A 26,884-nucleotide genomic window follows, 5' to 3' on the forward strand; every position below is an offset into this window, starting at 1 on the left:
CAAGTGAAACCATTGCCCTTCACCCTACATGGGATATGACATCCAGGGGTGAAAGTCTCCCTGGTACAGTTCCATTCCCCTATCCCATATTATCAATAGTCCCTTTCAACACGAAAAAGTTAGAGTGGGCATAGCCAAATCTCTCCCTAAAGAGTGGGAGAAGATCAAAGGTAATGGTGGGGTTATACAGAGAAGGTTGGGTTTAACAAATGAGTCTGCTAAATCATTACACTGATATTTCTTTTAGCCTCCAGTCCTTAGAGCAGCTAGAAATAAAAACCTAAAATTGTGGAATCATAACCCATACCTAACTCTGAAATCTTTTCTACAACTAATTATTGATGTTCTTTGAAATTTTTTGCTTATATATATAGTATAAGGAGAAGGAAGAGTATAACAGAGAAAATAGGATTTGACAAATGAGTATGACCGCTGAATCATTATATTGATATTTCTGTTGGTCTCTAGTGTCTTGGAGCAGCTAGAAGGAAAAACAAAAAATTGTGGAACTGTAACCCATACCAAACTTTATAATCTGTTCTATAACTAGTTGTTGGGATATACTTGGAAATTTATTGCTTTTTGTGTATATGTTATATTTCGCAATAAAAAAAATTTTTTTTAAATGAGGGAGAGGTGTTGATTACAGAGAGGGAGGGGATGTCAGTCAGTGTGAGATTCACTCCTGCTGAGGGGAAGACAACAGCAGCACCATGCCAACAGAAGAACCTTGAAGGCTGTGTGGGATTTGCAAATCTCCCAAATCAAGTACAGAGAAAATCTATGAAAAGAGGGTTTGAATTCACTCTTAGTGAATTAGTAGGTGACTCTGGATTGGGAAAGTCAACATTAATCAACTCATTATTCCTCACAGCTTTTTTATTCTCCAAAGTATCCAGGTCATTCCCATAGAATAAAAAAAGACTGTACAAGTGGAACAATCCAAAGTTTTAATCAAACAAGGCGGTGTTCAGTTGCTGCTTATAATAGTTGATACCCCAGGATTTGGAGATGTGAATAGTAATTGTTGGCAGCCTATCATCAATTACATTGATAGTAACTTTGAGGAATTCCTAAATGCAGAATCTTAACAGATGACAGATGCCTGACAGCAGGATGCAGTACTGTTTATATGTCATTGCTCCTTCAGGACATGGACTTAAACCACTGGATATCAGGTTTATGGAGCACTTACATGAAAAAGTGAATATCATCCTATGTATTGCCAAAGCAAAGAGTCTCACACCAGAGGAGTGCTAACAGTTTGAAAAAACAGATAATGACAGATCGGAGGAAGAAAAGGTCACATTTGAAAGGCAAAAATCCTAGTGCTGCTCAGTGTTGTCTAAACCTGCAATCTGTGGGATCAGTCGAATATGGGTTTTCAGCATGATGCATCAGAAGAAAATTGCTTCTTGCATGATTGCATGCCTAAGGAGTAACTATATATGGCTCATATTTGAGTAAAGAAGAAATTGCTTTCTCAAATCCTATTCCTGATAAAAACTGTTTGCAACACAGTACTGTGGCACTGGTCAGTCTCTGGAATATGATTTTATTAATGGACAGAGTATACACCTAAAACAAATTCTTGCCTACAGTACTAGAAGACATCTATTGAAGAGAATGGATTGGTTGCTGACTTTAACCAGGAACTAGGGACATTTTTATTACAATGAACTAGGGTTGGCAACAACCACAAAATTGTTCCATTTTCATAGAATTGGAAACAATTCAGCAATAGCTTATTACTGTTTTGTTTTTTAAAGAAGAGTTTTCTATATTTTACAGAAATTTATGATTAATGTATTTTATCTATAGTTTCAGACATATTTCCATGCAGCAGATAATTGCTCATGGTGGACCGAAAACTAATCCAAGGACTATTATCTCAGTGATAAGTATATTTTGAAGTTCTTAATATGGAAATATACCAGTGAAGTTTGGTACTGTATTTTTATTTTTATCTTATTATAGTTATAGGTTTAAAGACTATTTTCATAGAGTGGAAACCAATGTTTCCGTGTAATATTAGGTGTTCAGAAAACTGAAACTAATTCTTAGAAGGCCTGAAGTATGCTGTAGAGAAACCTCCATGGAAAAGGAAAGCTTGAAATAAGGAAGAAGAATTTGGAATATTGAGCTTTTACTTCCATTTCTCTTTCCTATCCTTAATGTCGTGAAGTAGAAATAAAGGATTTAGTCACTCCTCCTTGAAGAGCTATAGATTACTAGAATTAGGAAGGGTATCCTGCAGAGGTCATTACTCTTTCATTCTGGCACATTTAGGCTGTTAACAAATCCCAAAGAGGTTTATGAAAACCTATGGAATAGTTGCAAGCTATGGATGACTTAGTTTCTGCTTTCTTATTCCTCAGAAATACTGCTCTGAGTCTATGCCTTCATTACTGGGCTTCACTGTGGGACTTGTCTATCCTTCATAGGGTCTTCTACTTTTAAAAAGCTGCTGTGACCTTTTATGATATGTATATAATGTAGAATAAAGTAATAAATTTCTCAATTAAAAAAGAAGATAAGTAAAGAAATCCAAAAGCATAAAAGTAAAATATATGACTTTCCAGAAACATGATGAAGGAGGAAATAAGCTTGTTAAAAAGATAAAGGACTGTTTACCTCTTGCTGTGGTGGGAAGTAATACTATCACTGAAGTTAATGGCAGAAGGGTCAGAGGAAGACAGTATCCTTGGGGTGTTGCTGAAAATAGTGAACATTGTGATTTTACAATTCTAAGAAATATTTTGAAAACAGCACACATGCAGGGCTTGAAAGATGTCAGTAATGTACATTATGAAACTACAGAAGCAAAAAAATGGCAGCTGTGACTTAGAGTTGCTAACAACAATAAAGGGCAGTTTACTAAAAGCCTTCTGGCACAGATGGAGGAAGAGAGAAGGGAATGTGTAGCCAAGATGAGGAAGATGGATATGGAATAGGTGTTTGAAATGAAGGTCAAAGAAAAAGTTCAGAAACTGAAGGAAGCTGAGCTTCAACGGCTCCATGAGCAAATGAAAAAGATTTGGAAACACAGCACAAAGAATTAGAGGAAAAATGTCATCAGTTTGAGGATGAGAAAGCAAATTGGGAAGCTGAACAACATATAGTAAAACAACAGAACTCTGAGAACCTTGGAAAAGAACAAGAAGGAAGGTAAGATCTTTTAAACCCTCTGTTGACCACCAGTTACCTATTGGTTGCCATTGTGCCAGAGTGGACATCGGTGGTTTTTGGCTATGTTTGACCAATTTGCACCAGTTTTATCCATAATGAAGGATTTGACAGCATGACGAAACTTATTATTTTGTTGTTGTTCTTGATGGAGATTGAGATGCCTTGAATTGTCTAGGTTGTTGTGTACTTAGAAAGTAACAGCTCTAAGTACTTTTTTTTTTAAATAGATGTCTTCAATTTAATGCAAGAGAATATTTTACTGTTTATAATCATGTTCTGGTGGTTTGACTATTTACAGGACATTTCAAAATAAAAGGATTCTGGAAGGTTTCTATTGAAGATAAATTGCCATAATATGATGCAAATTATGCTTCTCTGTGATAATTATAATACAGAAGTTCCATTCAATACAGCATATACAATAATGAAATTTAGTCTAACACAGTTGACCCTATTTTTTGACACTTCCATTGTTTAAAAATACATATGGGAAAAAATCTGTAGGCTTACACTGCACCTAGCTTTTTTATAACAACCTTTTTGTTTGTTTGTTTTGGATTCCTTAAATATATACTATTCTCATTTAGTGCCCTCTTTAGCCAGAATCTCATTGCTGCTTCATTTTTGTAATATTTTAATTTAGGTATTTTCTATATATTGGGTCTCTCAAATAGAGCACAGCATCTTTCATATGGTAGGAACCAATAAGGAAACTTTCTTTTCACTCCATTGTTACACTTTATGGTAAGTTAGCAGCGGAGAAATACATTGATAGATCATTTGTAGACAAAATTGTGAAGCTGACAAAAAAACCTGTTTCTACCCATATGCAGTCTCTATTTTATTAGGAATGGGAATCATGACCTTTTGAAAAGAAACAAAAGTCGCCATCTGCATTTAACTGTATTCATGTATTGTATTTCTTTTTTTTTTTTTTTTTTTTTAAAGAGAGAGGGAGGAAAGGAAGGAAAGAAAGACAGAGAAGGAAGGAAGGATGGAAGAAAGGGAAACATTTTCTTATTTTATTATATTTTGTTTGTTTGTTTGTTTTTTACATGGGCTGGGGCCGGGAATCGAACCGGGGTCCTCCGGCATGGCAGGCAAGCACTCTTGCCCGCTGAGCCACCGCGGCCCGCCCATGTATTGTATTTCTGAATTTCTTTTGTTTATATTGTAAATACTCACATAATAACAGTTGTGATGTTAAAAAAAAATGAAGGAGAGATTAAAATGTTCACAGATAAGTAAATGCTGAGAGAATTTGGTCCTGCAAGAAATACTAAAGGAAGTTCTGTCTGCTGAAGGCAAGACCGGAGAGAAAGGTCTAGAGAAGAACACAGATTGAAGAGTTTTAGTAAGGGTAACAAAGGATTAAAAAAAAAGAGAGAGAGGGAAAAAATATAAAGATCTGACAAAACCCAAAGAATAAGACAGATTCAAAAACTGCCTTTACAGTAATAACTTTGAATGTTAATGAACTAAACTCACCAATTAAAAGGTACAGACTGGCAGAATCGATTTAAAAATATGACCTATCTATATGCTGCTTAAAAGAGACTCATCTTAGACGCAAGAATACAAATAGACTGAAAGTGAAAGATGGAAAAAGATATTCTATGCAAGCTGTAACCAAAAAAAGCAGGAGTAGCTATGAGACAAAATAGACTTTAAATGCAAAGATGTCATGAGAGACAAGGAAGGGCACTACATATTAATAAAAGGGACAATTCACCAAGAAGAAATAACACTCAAATGTTTATGCTCCCAATCAAGGAGCTCCAAAGGTCATGAGGCAAACACTGCCAAAACTGAAGGGAGCAACAGATGTTTCAAAAATAAAAGTGGGAGATTTCAATACACCTCTCTCTTCTGTACTTATACAATGAAACAGAGGGTAAATAAGGAAATGGAGATGTGATAAATGAACTAGACCTAACAGACATATATAGATCATTGTACCCCAAAACACCAGGATATACATTCTCTAGTGCTCATGGAACATTCCCCAGGATAGATCATATGCCAGGGCACAACTATTTTTTTAAGATTGAATTTATTCAAAGCATCGTAAAGGAATGATGGTGAAAATCAATAACCACCAAAGAACAAGAAATTTCAAAAATGCATGGAGATTAAATAGCACACTCTTAAACAAATAGTAAGTCAAAGAAGAAATTACAAGATATGTCAGTAAATATCTGGAGACAAATGAAAATGAGACTAGAACATATCAGAGCTTATGGGATGGGCAAAGGCAGTGCTGAAACGGAAGTTTATAGCCCTAAATGCATATATATATATATATATATATATATATTTTTTAAACCTTTACAATAGTTTGATTTTTCCATTTCTAGTAAGATATTAAGTGTGGTGACATTTGTGCGTACCAATGCCAACCTATTTGTATACATATTACCTCCTTGATGACAAAGGTAACCAATTACCAACAGTCAAATCAAGGTTCTTAGGTCTTGGCTGTAATTAGGTCTCAGTGAATAAGTTTTTCTTTGGGAAATAGAAGAATAAAGGGATAGTTTTGGAGGGAGTGAACTTTGGAGAATGGAATCCAGTAAGGAGTGAGAGTCTCCAAGAACTTTCCTTACTTGGCAACACTGCCCAGGACCCAAAGAACAGATGCTGAGCCCTGAAAATCTCTGTGCTGCCAGCCCACTTTCCAGGGCCACGTTGGGATGTCAGGACTTTCATTAAATCTGCAATCTTTTCAGCCTCTCTTTTTTATTTTTTTAGGAGGAAATGTAAGTTTCCTTTTTTTTTTATTAATTAACGGAAAAAAAGAAATTAACCCAACATTTAGAAATCACACCACTCTACACATGCAATCAGCAATTCTCAACATCATCACATAGATGCATGATCATCGTTTCTTAGTACATTTGCATCGGTTTAGAAGAACTAGCAACACAACAGAAAAAGATATAGAATGTTAATATAGAGAAAAGAAATAAAAGTAATAATAATAGTAAAAAAAAAAAAAAAAAAACCTATACTTCAGATGCAGCTTCATTCGGTGTTTTAACATGATTACTTTACAATTAGGTATTATTGTGCTGTCCATTTTTGAGTTTTTGTATCTAGTCCTGTTGCACAGTCTGTATCCCTTCAGCTCCAATTACCCATTATCTTACCCTGTTTCTAACTCCTGCTGGACTCTGTTACCAATGACATATTCCAAGTTTATTCTCGAATGTCCATTCACATCAGTGGGACCATACAGTATTTGTCCTTTAGTTTTTGGTTGGACTCACTCAGCATAATGTTCTCTAGGTCCATCCATGTTATTACATGCTTCATAAGTTTATCCTGTCATAAAGCTGCATAATATTCCATCGTATGTATATACCACAGTTTGTTTAGCCACCCGTCTGTTGATGGACATTTTGGCTGTTTCCATCTCTTTGCAATTGTAAATAACGCTGCTATAAACATTGGTGTGCAAATGTCCGTTTGTGTCTTTGCCCTTAAGTCCTTTGAGTAGATACCCAGCAATGGTATTGCTGGGTCGTATGGCAATTCTATATTCAGTTTTTTGAGGAACCGCCAAACTGCCTTCCACAGTGGTTGCACCATTTGACATTCCCACCAACAGTGGATAAGTGTGCCTCTTTCACCGCATCCTCTCCAGCACTTGTCATTTTCTGTTTTGTTGATAATGGCCATTCTGGTGGGTGTGAGATGATATCTCATTGTGGTTTTGATTTGCATTTCTCTAATGGTCAGGGACATTGAGCAACTCTTCATGTGCCTTTTGGCCCTTTGTATTTCCTCTTCTGAGACGTGTCTGTTCAAGTCTTTTTCCCATTTTGTAATTGGGTTGGCTGTCTTTTTGTTGTTGAGTTGAACAATCTCTTTATAAATTCTGGATACTAGACCTTTATCTGATATGTCATTTCCAAATATTGTCTCCCATTGTGTAGGCTGTCTTTCTACTTTCTTGATGAAGTTCTTTGATGCACAAAAGTGTTTAATTTTGCGGAGCTCGCATTTATTTCTTTCCTTCTTCAGTGCTCTTGCTTTAGGTTTAAGGTCCATAAAACTGCCTCCAATTGTAAGTTTCATAAGATATCTCCCTACATTTTCCTCTAACTGTTTTATGGTCTTAGATCTAATGTTTAGATCTTTGATCCATTTTGAGTTAACTTTTGTATAAGGTGTGAGATATGGGTCTTCTTTCATTCTTTTGCATATGGATATCCAGTTCTCTAGGCACCATTTATTGAAGAGACTATTCTGTCCCAGGTGAGTTGGCTTGACTGCCTTATCAAAGATCAAAGGTCTATAGATGAGAGGGTCTATATCTGAGCACTCCATTCGATTCCATTGGTCGATATATCTATCTTTATGCCTGTTCTGACCACTGTGGCTCATAATATGCCTTAAAGTCCGGCAGCGCGAGACCTCCAGCTTCGTTTTTTTTCCTCAAGATGTTTTTAGCAATTCGGAGCACCCTGCCCTTCCAGACAAATTTGCTTATTAGTTTTTCTATTTCTGAAAAATAAGTTGTTGGGATTTTGATTGGTATTGCATTGAATCTGTAAATCAATTTAGGTAGGATTGACATCTTAACTATATTTAGTCTTCCAATCCATGAACACGGTATGCCCTTCCAACTATTTAGGTCTTCTGTGATTTCTTTTAGCAGTTTTTTGTAGTTTTCTTTATATACGTTTTTTGTCTCTTTAGTTAAATTTATTCCTAGGTATTTTATTCTTTTAGTTGCGATTGTAAATGGGATTCGTTTCTTGATTTCCCCCTCAGCTTGTTCATTACTAGTGTATAGAAATGCTGCAGATTTTTGAATGTTGATCTTGTAACCTGCTACTTTGCTGTACTCATTTATTAGCTCTAGTAGTTTTGTTGTGGATTTTTCCGGGTTTTCAACGTATAGTATCATATCGTCTGCAAACAGTGATAGTTTTACTTCTTCCTTTCCAATTTTGATGCCTTGTATTTCTTTTTCTTGTCTAATTGCTCTGGCTAGAACCTCCAACACAATGTTGAATAATAGTGGTGATAGTGGACATCCTTGTCTTGTTCCTGATCTTAGGGGGAAAGTTTTCAATTTTTCCCCATTGAGGATGATATTAGCTGTGGGTTTTTCATTTATTCCCTCTATCATTTTAAGGAAGTTCCCTTGTATTCCTCTCCTTTGAAGTGTTTTCAACAGGAAAGGATGTTGAATCTTGTCAAATGCCTTCTCTGCATCAATTGAGATGATCATGTGATTTTTCTGCTTTGATTTGTTGATATGGTGTATTACATTAATTGATTTTCTTATGTTGAACCATCCTTGCATACCTGGGATGAATCCTACTTGGTCATGATGTATAATTCTTTTAATGTGTTGTTGGATACGATTTGCTAGAATTTTATTGAGGATTTTTGCATCTATATTCATTAGAGAGATTGGTCTGTAGTTTTCTTTTTTTGTAATATCTTTGCCTGGTTTTGGTATGAGGGTGATGTTGGCTTCATAGAATGAATTAGGTAGTTTTCCCTCCACTTCGATTTTTTTGAAGAGTTTGAGGAGAGTTGGTACTAATTCTTTCTGGAATGTTTGATAGAATTCACATGTGAAGCCGTCTGGTCCTGGACTTTTCTTTTTAGGAAGCTTTTGAATGACTAATTCAATTTCTTTACTTGTGATTGGTTTGTTGAGGTCATGTATTTCTTCTTGAGTCAAAGTTGGTTGTTCATGTCTTTCCAGGAACCCGTCCATTTCATCTAAATTGTTGTATTTATTAGCGTAAAGTTGTTCATAGTATCCTATTATTACCTCCTTTATTTCTGTCAGGTCAGTGGTTATGTCTCCGCTTCCATTTCTGATCTTATTTATTTGCATCCTCTCTCTTCTTTTTGTCAATCTTGCTAAGGGCCCATCAATCTTATTGATTTTCTCATAGAACCAACTTCTGGTCTTATTGATTTTCTCTATTGTTTTCATGCTTTCAATTTCATTTATTTCTGCTCTAATCTTTGTTATTTCTTTCCTTTTGCTTGCTTTGGGATTAGTTTGCTGTTCTTTCTCCAGTTCTTCCAAGTGGACAGTTAATTCCTCCATTTTTGCCTTTTCTTCTTTTCTGATATAGGCATTTAGGGCAATAAATTTCTCTCTTAGCACTGCCTTTGCTGCGTCCCATAAGTTTTGATATGTTGTGTTTTCATTTTCATTCGCCTCGAGGTATTTACTAATTTCTCTTGCAATTTCTTCTTTGACCCACTTGTTGTTTAAGAGTGTGTTGTTGAGCCTCCACGTATTTGTGAATTTTCTGGCACTCCGCCTATTATTGATTTCCAACTTCATTCCTTTATGATCCGAGAAAGTGTTGTGTATGATTTCAATCTTTTTAAATTTGTTAAGACTTGCTTTGTGACCCAGCATATGGTCTATCTTTGAGAATGGTCCATGAGCACTTGAGAAAAAGGTGTATCCTGCTGTTGTGGGATGTAATGTCCTATAAATGTCTGTTAAGTCTAGCTCATTTATAGTAATATTCAGATTCTCTATTTCTTTATTGATCCTCTGTCTAGATGTTCTGTCCATTGATGAGAGTGGGGAATTGAAGTCTCCAACTATTATGGTATATGTGTCTATTTCCCTTTTCAGTGTTTGCAGTGTATTCCTCCCGTATTTTGGGGCATTCTGGTTCGGTGCATAAATATTTATGATTGTTATGTCTTCTTGTTGAATTGTTCCTTTTATTAGTAGATAGTGTCCTTCTTTGTCTCTTTTAACTGTTTTACATTTGAAGTCTAATTTGTTGGATATTAGCATAGCTACTCCTGCTCTTTTCTGGTTGTTATTTGCATGAAATATCTTTTCCCAACCTTTCACTTTCAACTATGTTTATCTTTGGGTCTAAGATGTGTTTCCTGTAGATGGCATATAGAAGGATCCTGTTTTTTAATCCATTCTGCCAGTCTATGTCTTTTGATTGGGGAATTCAGTCCATTAACATTTAGTGTTATTACTGTTTGGATAATATTTTCCTCTAACATTTTGCCTTTTGTATTATATATATCATATTTGATTTTCCTTCTTTCTACACTCTTCTCCATACCTCTCTCTTCTGTCTTTTCGTATCTGACTCTAGTGCTCCCTTTAGTATTTCTTTCAGAGCTGGTCTCTTGGTCACAAATTCTCTCAACCTTTTGTCTGAAAAGGTTTTAATTTCTCCTTCATTTTTGAAGGACAATTTTGCTGGATATAGGAGTCTTGGTTGGCAGTTTTTCTCTTTTAGTAATTTAAATATATCATCCCACTGTCTTCTAGCCTCCATGGTTTCTGCTGAGAAATCTACACACAGTCTTATTGGGTTTCCCTTGTATGTGATGGATTGTTTTTCTCTTGCTGCTTTCAAGATCCTCTCTTTCTCTTTGACCTCTGACATTCTAACTAGTAAGTTTCTTGGAGAACACCTATTTGGGTCTAATCTCTTTGGGGTGCGCTGCACTTCTTGGATCTGTAATTTTAGGTCTTTCAGTGATAATTTCTTCCATTAGTTTTTCTCCCCCTTTTCCCTTCTCTTCTCCTTCTGGGACACCCACAACACGTATATTTGTGCGGTTCATATTGTCCTTGAGTTCCCTGATAACCTGTTCAAATTTTCCATTCTTTTCCCAATAGTTTGTGTTTCTTTTTGGAATTCAGATGTTCCATCCTCCAAATCACTAATTCTATCTTCTGTCTCTTTAAATCTATCATTGTAGGTATCCATTGTTTTTCCATCTTTTCTACTTTATCCTTCACTTCTATAAGCTCTGTGATTTGTTTTTTTTTAGTTTTTCTATTTCTTCTTTTTGTTCAGCCCATGTCTTCTTCATGTCCTCCCTCAATTTATCGATTTCGTTTTTGAAGAGGTTTTCCATTTCTGTTCATATATTCAGCATTAGTTGTTTCAGCTCCTGTATCTCATTTGAACTATTGGTTTGTTCCTTTGACTGGGCCATATTTTCAATTTTCTGAGCATGATCCGTTATCTTCTGCTGGCGTCTGGGCATTTAGTCAGATTTCCCTGGGTGTTGGACCCAACAGGTTGAAAGATTTTTCTGTGAAATCTCTGGGTTCTGTTTTTCTTATCCTGCCCTGTAGGTGGCGCTCGTGGCACACGTTTGTCTGCGGGTTCCACCAGTAAAAGGTGGTGTGGGTCCTTTAACTTTGAAAAACTCTCGCCGTGGGGGAGGTTCACCAGCCAAAGCGGCTTGGAAGAGTGCCAGCCGGCCCGGGGGTCCGAACGCGGGGAGGGTCGCCGGCCGCCGCAGCCCGGGAGAGCGCCCGACCGAATTTCCTAGTCGGCCCGGGGCGCTAAGCGTTGCGGGAGGGCGCCAGCCGCCGCAACCCGGGAGAGTGCACCGTTCCCTCCGGACCGGGGAGTCACGTGTTTGGAAGGGACCCCCCGGTCACCGTTCTCCGCCGTCTGGGGATTTCCGACCCAACTCTCTCAGTTGGTCCAGGGGGCCTCACGTAGTGGGGGCGCCAGCCGCCGCGGCCCAAGGGGACCGCCTGCCCAATTCTGCCAGCTGGCCTGGGAAGGAGGAAGGGAGGGACTCCGGCCGCTTGCCGTCCCGCCCGGGAAAGCCCGCGCCCATCGGCGATCTCACCGGAGCTGGTTCTCCCAGACAGTCAGCTGTTCCAGGATGGGGTACGCCGTCCCTTTGATCTCCATCGTGGCTCTGGGAGCTGCTCTGTATCATCTCCACTCCCCCAATAGCTGTTCTGGAGGAGGAAAGGTGAGGGTGGCAAGGCTGTCGAGGCCAGTGGCAGAGGATCCAGTGAAGGCGGAAGAGGGCACGGTGGTGGTTGGAGAGCCGCCGAAGCAGGAAGAGAAAGGGAAGGATAAGATGGTGGATGGAGCGCTGCCGGAGCAGAAGGGGAAAGAGTAGGGCAAGATGGCGGCGGGAGCGCCGCTGGAGCAGAAGGGGGAAGAGGAGGGCTGGCTGGCGGCGGGAGCACCGCAGGCAGAGAAAGAGGGAGAGGAGGGCTGGCTGGCGGCGGGAGCGCCGCCGGCGGAGAAAGAGGGAGAGGAGGGCTGGCTGGCGGTGGGAGCGCCGCGGGCGGAGAAAGAGGGAGAGGAGGGCTGGCTGGTGGTGGGAGCGTCGCGGGCGGAGAAAGAGGGAGAGGAGGCTGCGGGCCAATGCATATATTTTTAAAAAAGCAAAATCAAGGACTTTATTGCTCACCTGGAGGAGCTAGAAAAAGAACATCAAACTAACCCCAAAGCAAATATAGAAGAAAAGAAATAACAAAGGTTAAAGAAATAAATGAATTGGAGAACAAAAAAACTATAGAAAGAATAAAACCAAAAATTAGTTCTTTAAGAAAATAAATAAAATTGATGGACACTTAGCTAGGATGACAGAGAAAAAAAAGGAAAAGAGGATGCAAATAAAATTAGAAACAGGTGATTACCATGGACCCTGAAGAAATAAAAAAAATCTTAGGAGGATACTATGAACAACTTATGCCAACAAACTAGACAACTTAGATGAAATGGACAAATTTCTTGAAACATGCAAAGAGCTTCATACTCAAGAAGAAATAGAAGCCCTCAACAAACCAATTACAAATAAAGAGATTCCATCAGTCATCAAAAATCTTCCTACAAAGAAAAGCCCAGGGCCAGCTGGTTTCACAGGGGAATTTTATCAAACATTCCAAAAAGAACTAATACCAATCCTACTCAAGCTTTTTTAAAAAAATAAGGAAAAAGGAACACTACCTAACTCACTTTATGAAGCTAACATCACTCTAGCACCAAAACTGGATAAAGATACTTACAAGAAAGGAAAACTACTTTCCTTTAAATATAAATGCAAATTATATCTCCCTAATAAATATAGATGCAAAAATTATCAACAAAATACTTGCAAATTGAATCCAACAGCACTTTGAAAGAATTATACACCACCACCAAGTGTGGTTTATTCCAGGCATGCAAGGATGGCTCACCACAAGAAAATCAATCAATGTAATACAACATATTAACAAGTGGAAAGAAAAAAAAATTATGATTATCTAGATTGATGCTGAAAAAGTGTTTAACAAAAGTTAGCATCCTTTTCTGATAAAAACGCTTGAAAAGGTAGGAATTGAAGGAAACTTCCTCAATATGATAAAGGGCATGTATGAAAAACCCACAGCCAGTATCATAGTGAATGATGAGAGACAGAAAGCCTTTCCTCTGAGATAGGGATTGTGACAGGGATGCCCACTGTCATCACTATTATTCAACATTGTGCTAGAAGTTCTAGCTAGAGCAATCAGACAAGAAAAAGAATTAAACACATCCAAATAAAAAAAGAAGTAGTAAAACTTTCATTATTTTTGGATGATATGATCCTATACTAGGAAAATCAAATCCTGAGAAATGACAAAGCTATTTGAGCTAGTAAATACAGCAAAGTGATGGGATACAAGATTAATGTGCAAAAATCAATAATGTTTCTATACACAAGTAATGACTTAACTGAGGAGACAATTAAGAAAACTTCCATTCACAATAGCAACTAAAAGAATAAAATATCTAGGAATAACTTAACCAGGGATATAAAGGACCTGTATATAGAAAGCTCCAAAATGTTGCTAAAAAAAAAAAATCAAAGAAAATCTAAATAGGTGGACAGATATTCCACGTTCATGGATAAGAAGACTAAAATATCATTAAAATATCAATTATATTCAAAATGATGTACAGATTCAACCAATACCAATCAAAATTCCAACAACCTACTTTGAAGATTTGGAAAATCTCGTTATCAAATTTATTTGGAAGGGAAAAGGGTAACAAATAGTTAAAAAAAGAAGAACGAAGTGCAAGGATTTACACTTCTGATCTTAAAGCTTATTATAAAGCCACAGTGGTCAAGCAGCATGGAATCTGGCACAAAGATAAACATATTGATCAGTGGAATCAGATTGAAAGTTTGGAAACAGATCCTCAGATCTATCGGTAATCGATCTTCAACAAGGCCTCTAAATCCACTGTACTGAGAGAGAATAGTCTTTTTACTAAATAGGGCTGGGAGAACTGTATATCCATAGCCAAAGGAATGAAAGAGGACCCCTACCTCATACCCTATACAAAAATTAACTCAATGTGGATCAAAAACCTAAATATAAGAGCCAGCACCATAAAATTTCTAGAAGAAAATAAAGAGAAACATCTTCAAGCCCTAGTTATAAGAGGTAGCTTTGTAGATCTTATACCCAAAGCACAAGCAATGAAAGAAAAAATAGATAAATGGGAACTCCTCAAAATCAAGTGTTATGACTAAAAGGATTTTGTCAAAAAGCTGAAGAGGCAGCCAACTCAATGGAAGAAAATATTTGGAAACCATATATAGGATAAGGGTTTAATACCCACCATATATAAACAGACCATACAGCTCATCAACAAAAGAACAAATAACCCAATTATAAAATGGGTAAAAGATAGGAAAAGACATTTTTTTCTGAAGAGGAAAAACAAATGACTAAAGAGCACATGAAGAAATGTGTTTGACTATATGATTGATTACAAATCAAAACCACAATGAGATTCATCTCACACCTATAAGAACAACTGCCACTACAATAATGTAAATATACTGAATGAAGCTGAATGTGAGAATGATAGAGGGAAAAGGGCTGGGGGCACATATGAAACCGGAAGAAAAGATAGATGATAAAGACTGAGAGGGTATAATCTAGGAATGCCTACAGTATACAATGATAGTGACTAACTGTACAAATTAAAAAATGTTTTGCATAAGGAAGAACAAAGGAATGTCAATATTGCAGGGTGTTAAAAATAGATGGTCATTCATATTTTGAAACTTCAACTTCTGGATGAGACTAAAGCAAGAAATGTTTTGGTACAAGATTTATATTTTGACTAGTACATTTCCTAACTGAAGTTATATGGACAGTTTAATTGAACACAATAAGTACATGGAACCTTGAATAGGGCATGAGATTTTGTTGGTTTGTCCAGGTTAGTGTGATGACCTGATAAATCCCAGAGTGATTTGAACAATGAATAAAGAAGTATTTGCAAAGCCCCTTGGGAGCATTGGGAGAAAGGAGGAAAATTCAACTTCCCCATTTGGAGAATTCCTGATAGTCTCACAAGCAGTGGGGACAACCAAAGCAATAGGTCAAGCTCTCAATCTTGGGGTTTGCCCCTATAAAACTTATTCCCACAAAGGATAGACTAAGCCTACTTAAAATTAGGCCTAAGAGTCACCTCCAGAGAACCTCTTCTGAGGCTCAGATGTGACCTTTCTCAGCCAACATGGCAAGTGAACTCACTGCCCTCCCTACCTCTATGTGAGACATGACTCCCTGGGGTGTAAACTTCCCTGGCAGTGTACAGAAATCCTAGAATGAGCTGGGACTCAGCATCAAGAGATTGAGAAAACCTTCTTGACCAAAAGATGGAAGAAGAAATGAGACAAAATAAAGTGTCAGTGGTTGAGAGATTTCAAACAGAGTCAAGAGGTTATCCTGGAGGTTATTCTTATGCATTATTATATAGATATCCCATTTTTAGTTTATGATATATTAGAGAGGCTAAAGGGAAGTACCTGAAACAGTAGAGCTGTGTTCCAGTAGCCGTGTTTCTTGAAGATGAGTATATAATGATATAGCTTTTGCACTGTGACTGTGTGATTGTGAAAACCTTATGTCTGATGCTCCTTTTATCTACAGTGTGGACAGATGAGTAAAAAATATGGATAAGAAATAAGTAATAGGGGAAACAATGGTTAAAATAAATTGAGTAGAGTGTGGGCAATGGTAGCTCAGTGACAGAATTCTTGCTTGCTGTGCTGGAGACCTGGGTTCGAGTTCTGGAGCCTGCCAATGCAAAAAAAATTAAAAAGTAATTTTTAATAATAAATTGAGTAGATTGAAATACTCATGGTTAGTGAGAGGGAGGGGTAAGGGATATACTATGTATGAGTTTTCTCTTTTTTCTTTTTTCTTTCTTTTGCTGGAGAGATGCAAATATTCAAAAAAAATAATTATGGTGATGAATACACAGCTATGTGATGATATTGTGAGCCATTGATTGTAACCATGTCAAGAATGTTTGTATGTTTGTTTGTTGTTTACAATAAAAAAAGAATGGTTGCCACTAAATAACAGGAAACTACAAATGTTGGAGAGGATATGGAGATATTGGAGTACTTATGCACTGCTACTTGGAATGTATAATGGTAAGCCACTGTGGAAGATAGTTTGGTGGTTCTTCAGAAAATTAAATATTGAGTTGCCCTATGACCCAGCAATACCACTACTTGAAATATACCTGGAAGAGCTGAAAGCAGTATCATGAGCAGACATTTGCACATTGATATTTACAGCGGCATTACTCATAATCACCAAAAGATAGCAACAACCCAAGTGTTCACTAACAAACAAGTGAATAAACAAAATGTGGTATATACATACAATGGAATATTATGCAGCAGAAGAAAAAGTGAGGTCCTGAAGCATATGATACATAGGGATGAGCCTTGAGGACATAATGCTGAGTGAAATAAGCCAGATGCAGAAGAATAGATACTGTATGATTTCACTAATATGAACCCTCTTGAGAATGTAAACTCAGTCTTAAAATGTTGAATATAAGGGACCTAGAGATTGACAGGAGCTAGAGAAGGGGGTATGGTTACCTAATATGTACTAACTAGTAAACGAGATTGAACTTAAAAGTGTGGAATGGATAGAAGTGATTGTAGTTCATTCATAGATTTATAAGTAATAGTGCCATTTTGGGGACTGAATATAACTGAAAGGGTTTGTTTAGAGCCATACACCTCATTGATTAGCACTACAGATATAAATAAGTTCTTGCAAAGTTCTCATAAATAAGTTCTTCAAAAGTATGAAACTAGTACAAAGAGTTAAAAAGAGGGCGGGCCGCGGTGGCTCAGCGGGCAAAGTGCTTGCCTGCTATGCCGGAGGACCTCGGTTCGATTCCCGGCCCCAGCCCATGTAACAAAAAACGGAGAAACAGAATACAATAAAACAAGAAAATGTTTAAAAAGATGTTTCCCTTTCTTCCTTCCTTCCTTCTATCCTTCCTTCCTTCTCTCTGTCTTTAAAAAAAAAAAAAAAAAAAAAAGAGTTAAAAAGAGAAGGGCATATAGGAAAAACTACTTATTACATTCTATGATCTATATTTAACAGGAATACATCACTCATACCACAACAATTCTAGGGGTAAATAATTGGGGAGGGGGAGACAAGAGTTGTGCGGAGTTTTGGATTTTCTCTTTCATGTGGTTTGTGTCTATTATTTTTCTTTTTGGAGCTATGAAAACTGTCTAAACTTAAGAGTGATGATGATTGTACAACTAAGTGAGGATACTGTGAAACATCTTTTATAGAATTTATGCTATATGAATATTAGCAAAATATGCAGATTCAAAATAAACAGAAAAATTCAAGTGCTAGAGAAAATGTGGAGAGAGAAGTATACCTACTCAATGTTGGTAGGGTAGCATTATGGGGCAGTGTCTCCAGAGGATAATGTAGTGGACCCACAGGAGGCTAAATATAGGGTCACCATATGATTAGGCCATTCTGTGACTCAGAATATACCCAAAAGAGCTAAAAGCAGGGGCTCAAATAGGCATTTTCACATTATTTATGATACCCAATGGACAGAGGTGGTCCAAGTGTACACTGACTGAGAAGCAGAAGAACAAACGGTGGTATATGTATATGGTGGAATATTGTGCAGCTCCAGAAAAGAAAGAATTTATGAGGCATGCACTGAGGTGAGTGACCCATGAAGACATTATGTTGGTCAAAATAAACCAGAAACAGGGTGGGCTGTGGTGGCTCATCAGGCAGAGTTCTCATCTGCCATGCCAGAGACCCGGGTTCGATTCCTGGTGTCTGCCCATGTTAAAAAAGAGAGAGAGAGAGAGAGAGAGAAAGCCAGAAACAAAAGGACAAATATTACATGGTCTCTTTTAGAAGATTTGTATAAGAAAATTGGGGCCTAGATTATAAACTCTTACAGCAGGCACATTTATTCTTGAGCTTCAAGTGTTATTTATATTCTGAGATGCTGCACTATATGTGTATAATCTGGTGTTTTCCTTGAATTTTGGGTACCTCTGTGACACCTAAGACTCAGAGCTAGAGTTTTGCAGCTCAGAAAGTCAGCATTCCTACAAACAGCAACTGTTAAAGAAGCCAAAAAAGAGATCAAGCTTCAATTAGAGATGAGAACAAAGCTGATCTGATTGGGACTAAGGTAAATCAGAATTCAGGGTAAAGGATGATAGTCTATATTTTAGAACTTCACCTACCGTATGAGACCAAAAGAAGAGAGGTTAATTTTATTCAGAACCTAAATTTTCTGGAGCACACAATTTAACTTAACCTGTCTGGCCAGTTCAGTTAAACAACTAAACACATGGAACCTAGAATTGAGAACAAAGTCTTGCAATTCTATATAGCTTAATGTAATACCTAGATACATTCCAGAGTATGTTGGGAAGATAGGTAAAAGGTATTGGCAAAATCCCTCAAGAGACTGGAGGAAAAATATGGAACTATTTTAAACTTTCCCACCTGGGAAATCCCTGATACTCTCTCAAGCATTAGGGACTCCCACGTTAATAGGCCAAATCCTTGATTTTGAGGTTTCCTCTTATGAAATTTATATCTTATTATATGTACCTATAATGCCTAAGAGTTACTTCCAGAGAACCTCTTTTTGTGCTCAGATGTGGCCTCTCTCTCTCTCTAAATCCAACTCTGCAAGTAAAATTAACCTCCTCTCTATGTGAGATATGATGTTCAGGGATTGTTAAGTCTCCCTTGCAATATGGGATGCGACTCCCAGAAATAAGCCTGGCCCTGGCACCATGGGATCGACAATGCCTACCTGACCAAAAGGGGGAAAAGAAATGTAACAAAATAAGATGTCAGTGGCTAAGAGATTTCACACAGAGTCAAGCTATTCCGTAGGTTACTCTTATGCAAGCTTCAGCTAATTGCCATGGTATGCCAAGCCATGGTATGCCAAGCCCCAACCAACAGTATTCCTATAAACCCTAAAGAATACTCAGGGCACTGAGACATCAAAGTTTCACTCACTGTTTGTTTTTCAGAAACCTACAACCTCCAGATGGTTCCTAGGCCAGATAAATCTTGAAACCCAGAGTTACCAGTCTCTCCAAGAGCATCAACTATTTATATCTCCTTACTCCATAATGTCAACATCCCTTTTCAACATGAAGTGAGAATGGCCTTTGCTCAAATATCCCTAAAGAGTGGGAGAAGGATCAAAGGAGAAAGAAGAGTTCTATCAGAGAAGATAGGATTTAACAAACAAGTATGACTCCTGAATCATTATATTGATATTTTTTTTAGTCTCCATTGTTTTAAAGCAGCTAGAAGGAAATACCTGAAATGGTGGAACTGTAAACCATACCATACTTTGAAATTTATTCTAAAAGTACTTGTTAAAGTGTACTTTGAAATTTATCTCTTTTTTTTGCATATATGTTATTTCACAATAAAAACTGTAAATAAATAAATACATAAAGGCAGGAGTAAGACAAAAACTGAAGGACTTTGTCACCACCAGAATTGCGCTACAAGAAATACTAAAGTGAGTTCTGCAGGTTGAAAGAAAGAGACACACTTAGACAACTGACCAATGCCATGTGAAGAAGTAAAGAGCTCCAGTAAAGATAGTGACAAGGGTAAATATAAACACCAGTATTACTGTATTTTTTATTTATAACTCCACTTTTTACTTCCTACAGGATCTAAAAGGCAAATGCATAAAATGTAATGATAACTCAATGGTTTTGGACTCGTATAAAGATGTAATTTGTTACGGGAACTACAAAGGTGGAGGGATGGATGGATATAAGAACATAATTTATGCACACTATTGAAATTAACTTGGTATTAAGGCAAACAAGATTATAGATTTAGGATGCAAAATTTAAGCCCCATGATAACCACAAAGATAATAACAACATATGCAAACTCAAAGAGACAGCAGGAGTATAAGTTATAAGGGGTTAGAGGAAGAGGTAATGGAGAGTTGGTGTCAAATGAGTATAGGGTTTCTGTTTGGGGTGAAGCAAAAGTTCTAGTAATGGGTGGTGTTGAGGGTACTGCAACATTGAGAAAGTGATTAATCCCACTGAATGGCATGCTTGGGGAATGTTCAGATGGGAATATTTATGTCATATATATATTTCCACAATTAAAAAGAAAGATAAACTAAAGCGATAATGACAGTGAAATGCAACACATGATATTGTATGGGATCTAAAAATGGAGGAGAAAAGTCTCAAAAGGACATTATTGGGACATAAAAAAATTGAAATATATATTTATGTTGTTTCTTGAACTTGATAACTGCATTTATGGTAATTACATAAGGGTACACCCTTGTTCGTAGGAAATGTACATGGCAGTATTAAGTGTTCAAGGAGCATGATGTATACACGTACACTCAAGTGTTCAGAAAATGGATAGATCAAGAGATAGATTGATGGATGGATTGGAAAGAGATAGATGGATAGAATGCTATGATGATGGCAAAATGTTAAAATTGGTGGATCTTGGTATCTCAGGGGTGGGTATGTTAGTTTTCTGTATGGAGTTTGTATTAGTTTTGCAACTGTTCTCTAAGTTTAAAATTATTTCACAATTTAAAAAAATGATTTGGGAAGCCATCTGTCATAGATCTCTTGCACTCTGCACATCTTGCTGAATGTGTAAAAATTATAAGGCTTTGGCTACTCTTTCAACCCTGCTATTTTGCAGGATTGTTTACAGAACTGGCAATTATGAGAGGCTAGGTAACATCTGTTTCCTTACAGTGCTAACTTGCTTACTGCTTGCTATAAAGTGGTAGACTTGTTAAGGTCAGAGTTCCTCTCCTGTGACCCAATCCACTGTGTGTGCAGGCTTTTTAGATCACTTCATTGGGCCTTAGGAATCAGGGAACTAACACTGCCATGCTAATACACTAGCTACTAATTTTGCTATTATTAATGAAGTTCTTTGCAACCCAGGAAGCAAGTGTCATGAAACCCTGTCAGGTTTACTTAAGAGCTCAAAATCAGGGCAAAATAAATCCCCTCTCAAAACACTGTTTAGTACAATATCAATATATGCCATTGTAATACATATAATAATAAAATAAGCAGAGGTTGTATATGGTTGTGAGATTTCTACATTTCATCTGAATTCATAAATATGAATGAAATAAAATGGGAAACATTAGGTGTGTATAATTTGATCCTGAAAAAGTCACTAAAAAAAGATATTACCAAAACAGTAATTAATTTAAATGAAATTTTAAAGTATTCAAATCATACAAAAGAAAGCAGTAAAAGTGGAAGAGATAAAAAAACAAAGGAGACAACCAGTAAACAAATAAAATAGTTGACTGAAATCTACTTATGTCAACAATTACATTAAATGTATATGTCTAAACACGCCAATTAAAATTCAAGATTCCAGTGGATGATGAAGTCCTAAATATATATATATATATACCAAATAAATATATATATAGTAAATAAATATGTATACTAAATATATATATCACCTATGAAACGCCCACTTTAAATATAAATACATAGATAAGTGAAAAGTAAATGAATGGAAAAAGTTATACCATGCAAACATTAATCAAAGGAAAACTGGAGTGACTATATTAATCAAATGGTACAAATCTACAATTATAATTGGAGACTTAAACACTCATCTTTCAGTAATCAATAGAACAAGTAGAAAGGAAGCCAATAAGTATATATAAGATGTATATAATACTATTGACCAAATTGATCATTGACATTTATAGGACATTCCACCTAACAAAAGCAAAATATACATTCTTTTCAAGTGTACAAGTTCCATGTATATGTGGAATATGCACCAATACTGGCCATATTCTTGGTCATAAAACAACCTTAAAGAATTTTTTTTATTGAAATGGCACAAAGCATGTTCTCTGAACATAACAGACTTAAACCAGAAACAAAAAACTAAAATCTGGAAAATACTCAAATTTTAGAAATTTTAGAGTACATTTCTAAGTAACCCAAAGATCCAAGAAGCAGTCACAAATGATACTTGAAAATATTTTTTATTGATTGAAAATGGGAAAAACAACATATAGAATTTGTGCTGCAGCTAAGAAGCCCTTAGGAGAAATTTGTACTATTAATGTTTATAGGCAAAGAGCAGTGTCAAGTCAATGATCTAAACATCTATGTAAGAAACTATAAAAAGAAAAGCAAATTTTTAAAAAGCCAACAAAATGAAGAAAACAAGAGCAGAGATCACTGAAATGATATACAGTACAACAATTGAGAAAATTAATAAAACAAAAGCTGGTTCTGTGATGAACCTCCAATCAAAATGATGAAGAAAAAGAGAAGACACCTATTACGGATATCGGGTATCAGGAATAAGGTACATCATTACAGAATCTATAGACATTAAAAGGATAATAAGGGAACATTATAACTTTGTACCCATAAATCTGACAGGTTAGATGAAAACAAACCCCTAAAAGACAGTTTGATGGCTAATTTTATGTATTAAACTTGGCTAGTTTGTGGTGTTCATTTGTCTGGTCAAACACCAGACTAGATATTGTTATGAAGGTATTTTGTATATGAGGTTAGCATCTACAATCAATTGATTTTATTTAAAGGAGAGTACCCTTGATAATAATATAAGTTGGTCTCATCCAATCAATTGGAGATCTTAAATGCAAAGAACTGAGGGTTCCAGGAAGAAGTATATATATACTTCCAGGAAGAAGTATATATATATATATATTTAGGACTTCATCATCCACTTGAATCTTGAGGGTTGCCACAAGACTGCAGTGTCCAACCACCCTTCAGACTTTGGACTTGCTAGTCTCCACAGTGAGCCTATTCTTTTGGTTCTGTCTCTTTGGATAACCCTGACTGATATAGACAAAAACTAAAAGAAGTCACTCAAGAAGAAAGAACCTGAACAATCCTATAGCTATTGAAGGAATTGAACTTGTATCTAAAAAGCTTCCAACAAAGAAAACCTCAGAATGAAATGGCTTCACTGGTAAATTATACCAAACATTTAAGGAAGAAACAAGGTATCCTACACAAACTTTTCCAGGAAATAGAAGTAGACTAGAATTCTACTTACAGATTAGAATTTAACTTCCAGAATAGAATGAGGCCAGAATTACCCCGATACTGGAAACAGAAAACTAAATAACAAGATAACAATATTTCTCATGAACACAGACAAAAATAGCATCAACAAAATATTAGCAAATTGAATCTAACAATATATAAAGAGGATAAAATATCATGACCAGGTGGGATTTGTTCAGGTAATGCAAGGCTTTTTCAGCCTTCAAAAATGAAATAATGTATTCACCATATTAACTGAACAAGAAAGAAAAATTGTATCACCCTCTAAATGAGTGTAATTGTGATATTTGACAAAATTCAACAACCATTCATGATTTTTTAAGACACTCAGCCAACTAGGAATAAAGTAGAATTTCTTCAATCTTATAAAGGGCAGCTACAAAACCCAACAGCCCAGCCATTTTCATACCTAATGAGGAAAGACTGCTTTCTTCCTAAGATCAATAACAAGGCAAGGATGATTGCTCTCTCCATGCCTACATATCGGAGATTCTATCCAATAAGACATGAAAAAGAGAAAGGATTCAAATTGGAAATGAAGAAATAACACTGTCTATATTTATAGAAAGCATAATTGTCTGCATATAAAATCCCAAAGAATCTGACAAAGTTTTACTAGAAGTAATGTTAGTTTATCAAAATAGCAGGATGCAATATAAATATAAAACATCACTGGTATTTCTCTACACAACATTTCAAAGTATCATTTGTAAAAGAAAAAAAACATTAAATATTTAGGGGCAAATATAACAAAAAATGTACAGGGTCTGTGCAGTGAAAACTACAAAACACTAATAACCTAAGGCCCAAATTAAGGAATATAACATGTCCATGGATGGAAGACATATATGTTAAACTATCAGTTTTCTCAAAATCTATAGAATTACACAACCTCAATCAAAACACCAGCAATATATTTTTAGAAATTGACAAGCTGATTCTAAAATTTGCATAGAGAGCCAAAGGAAATAACCAAAACAATTTTGAAAAAGAACAAACTTAGAGGACTCATACTACCTGATCTAAAAGCTTACTATAAAGCTAGAATAATTAAGACAGAATAGTGTTGGTGCAAAGATGGATGCTTAGGTCAATGGGATAGAATAGAGGTCCACCCATGTATTAGTTAGGGTTCTCTAGAGAAACAGAATCAACAGGGAACACTAGCAAATATAAAATTTATAAAAGTGTCTCATGTGACTGCGGTAACACAGAGTCCAAAATCTGCAGGGCAGGCTGTGAAGCTGACGATTCCGATGGAGGGTCTGGACGAACTCCACAGGAGAGGCTCACCAGCTGAAACAGGAATAGAACTTGTCTCTTCTGAATCCTCCTTAAAAGGCATCCCATGATTAGATTAAGCATCACTCATTGCAGAAGACACTCCCCTTGGCTGATTACAAAAGGAGTCAGCTGTGGATGCAGCTGATGTGATCATGATCTAATTCTATGAAATGTCCTCATTGCAACAGACAGGCCAGCACTTGCCCAACCAGACAAAGAGGTAACACAACTTGGCCAAGTTGACACATGAACCTGACCATGATAACCCATATATTAATAGACTTTTATATGAAAAGTCTATTCAAAGGAAATTCAATAAAATATTCATTTCAACAAACAGCTGGAACAAGTGAACATCCATACGTAAAATGGTGACCCCCAAACCATACCTTGCACCTTATGAAAAATTAACTCAAAATGGATTATAAATCCAAAGGTAAAAAATCAAACTATAAGGTGCCTGGGTGGTTCAGTAGTAGAATGCTCATCTTCCATGCAGGAGACCCGGGTTCAATTCCTGGATCATGCATCCCAAAAAAAATATCAAACTAAATTCCTAGGGTAAAAAACTCAGGAGAAAATCTTCATGACTCTGACTGTTGAAGATATGAAAATTCAAAAATTATAATTTGGGCTCCATTAAAATAGAAAATTTCTGCTCTACAAAAGACACTGTTAAAAGAATGAAAGGCAAATCACAAATTGGGAAAAAGTACTTGCAAATCATATCTGGTAAAGGATTTGTATCCAAAATATATATATATATATATATAAAACTCTTGTAACTCAACAAGAAGGAAACAACCAAATCTTTTTTTAATGGGCAAGAGATTTGATCTGGCACTTCACCACAGAAGATATATGGATAGCAGACAACCTTATGAAAAGATGCTTAACATCATAAGTTTACAAGTTCATTTGTATCTCTTTTATATTTTTCATGTTTCTAAGTTTTTTAAACATATGCTGTTTTAATGTCCTTGTCTGGTAATGGTAATGCTTGTGCCAATTCTGAATAGGTTCTTATTGTTAAATTATTCTCTCCATTATTGGTCATGTTTTTCTGTCTCTTTGAATGCTGGGTAATCTTTGATCAGATACCAGACATTGTGAATTTTCCCTAGATGTTTTTCCACGCCTATAAATATTCTTAAGCTTCATTCTGAGTTGCAGTTAAGTTACTTGGAAACTGTTTCAGGTCTTGCTTTTATGATTAATTTGGTAAATCTAAAGCAGTGCTCAATCATGGAGTACTGTTCCCCACAACTGTGGCAAGACTTTCCTGAGTATTCTACTCAAGGTCACATGTTTTTAGCTTTTCCAGTCTAGCTGATGGGAACAGGTGTTCTTCCTAGTCCTGTATGAATGCCAGTGACTGTACCTTCTAATCTTTCCGATGTTTTCCACCCAAATTCAGGAAGTTTTCTCATGCATATGCACTGATCAGTGCTCTAAAGAAAACTCTAAGGGGACCCTGTGCAAATCTAAACTCTAAATAGCTCCCTCCTCTTTAGTATTCAGCTCTGCAAACTCTAGCCACTTTGATCTTTCTCAGCTCTTTCTCCTCAAGTCAGAGTATTCACCAGCAGCTGTGTAGTTTCCCCTTCTCTTTGCCAAGACTTGGAAATTCTCATGGCAGTAAGTTGGGGAAATCATAGGGCTCAACGTGTTCGTTTCCCATCTCTGTGATAATTGTTCTTTGTTGCCCAATGTGTAACATTTTGAGAATAGTTTCACAATAGTTCATTTTGGGTTGTTACAGACAAGAAGTTAAATCCAGTCCCTGGATGGGACTTATATACAGACTTCTTATATAAAGAAGTCTATTTAATCCCATGTTATCTGAGTAAGACAGACAAACCTGATATTAACTCCTAATACAGTCTCTTTGGATGAGGGAAGGTGGCAACATATACTGGGAATAATGTATAAGGATAAAATCTCAACTGCCTGGTACATACTATGACTTTAATTGTGTGCGTGTATAATTTTTTTTGGTTAAAAAAATTCTAGTTCTATTTTACTTAGCTGCTATGGCTTGTGTAAAATCTCTGCTTTGATTTGAAATCAGCCTCCTTCTCTAAGCTACAGTTGAATGCCGGGCATCATTGTATAAGCTAAAAGTGATCACAAACAGACTCTGATATAGTTATGTTCCAGACTAAGAATGTTCCATCTCTGATATAGTTCAAAGGTGACTTGC

At 36.4% G+C, this 26,884-nt stretch overlaps 1 long non-coding RNA gene and 2 pseudogenes across 2 annotated transcripts in view; 2 read left to right on the forward strand and 1 right to left on the reverse strand.

Annotated features, from left to right (window-relative positions):
- The window catches only part of LOC143642632 (uncharacterized), a 180,174-nt gene that overhangs the window by 106,333 nt on the left and 46,957 nt on the right, over positions 1-26,884 (reverse strand). The window lies entirely within an intron of this gene.
- Positions 599-3,497, forward strand: LOC143642628 (septin-7-like; annotated as a pseudogene).
- The window catches only part of LOC143690304 (small ribosomal subunit protein eS4-like), a 31,759-nt pseudogene continuing 24,749 nt past the window's right edge, over positions 19,875-26,884 (forward strand).

Source organism: Tamandua tetradactyla, chromosome 7, assembly GCF_023851605.1.
Source record: "Tamandua tetradactyla isolate mTamTet1 chromosome 7, mTamTet1.pri, whole genome shotgun sequence".
Lineage (NCBI taxonomy): Eukaryota > Metazoa > Chordata > Mammalia > Pilosa > Myrmecophagidae > Tamandua > Tamandua tetradactyla.